The sequence below is a fragment of the Parus major genome, chromosome 14 (assembly GCF_001522545.3).
Source record: "Parus major isolate Abel chromosome 14, Parus_major1.1, whole genome shotgun sequence".
NCBI lineage: Eukaryota > Metazoa > Chordata > Aves > Passeriformes > Paridae > Parus > Parus major.
In genome coordinates, this window is record NC_031783.1 from 14632702 (window position 1) to 14633509 (window position 808).

The following is an 808-nucleotide window of genomic DNA, read 5'->3' on the forward strand; positions in this document are numbered from 1 at the left end:
GTGACAGGCAGGATTGTTGTGTGAGGCAGGATTGTGTGACAGGCAGGATTGTTGTGTGAGGCAGGACTGTGTGACAGGCAGGATTGTTGTGTGAGTCGCAGGATTGTTGTGTGAGTCGCAGGATTGTTGTGTGAGTCGCAGGATTGTTGTGTGAGTCGCAGGATTGATTCCTGCTCGCCCTGCTGGGACTGCCAGCCCTGCTGGGCCGGAACCAGCAGGACGAGCGGCCCCAGAGTCCTCCCGGGTTTGGTAACAGAGATGGCCGGGGCCGATGAGCACCTGGTGGCACTGCCCGTCCTGTCCCCGCCTGTCCCCACCCTCCGGGACAGCACCGGCCGCTGGGATTGTCCCAACCAGAGCACAGCAGGAGAAAAGCTCCGGGTTTGGGAATGCTGGGGCTGTCCCTGGTGGGGAGCAGCCTCAGGGCTGAGGGGGTTTAGGGTTCACAGGGAAAGCTGCCACCAGGAATGAGCCATTGATGGGATGCTCTAAGGGCTGGAACCCCCCTGGAGTTGTCCAAGGCCAGGTTGGAGCAGCCTGGGACGGTGGGAGGTGTCCCTGCCCATGCCTGGGACAGGGATTCAAGGTCCCTTCCAACCCAAACCATTCCAGGACTCTGTGATTTCTATGGAACTCCTGAACACAGAACTCATCCCTCAGGCTGGAGCAGAGGAAACCCTGATCAAAGACCCGAGGAATTATTGCAGTCTGTAAGACTGAGATTTTTTTTTTAAGATTGTGAACCAGACATGGGCAGAGAGCAGCTGGTAAAGGGCGAGGAGCATTCCCAGCCCTCCTGGCACAGGGA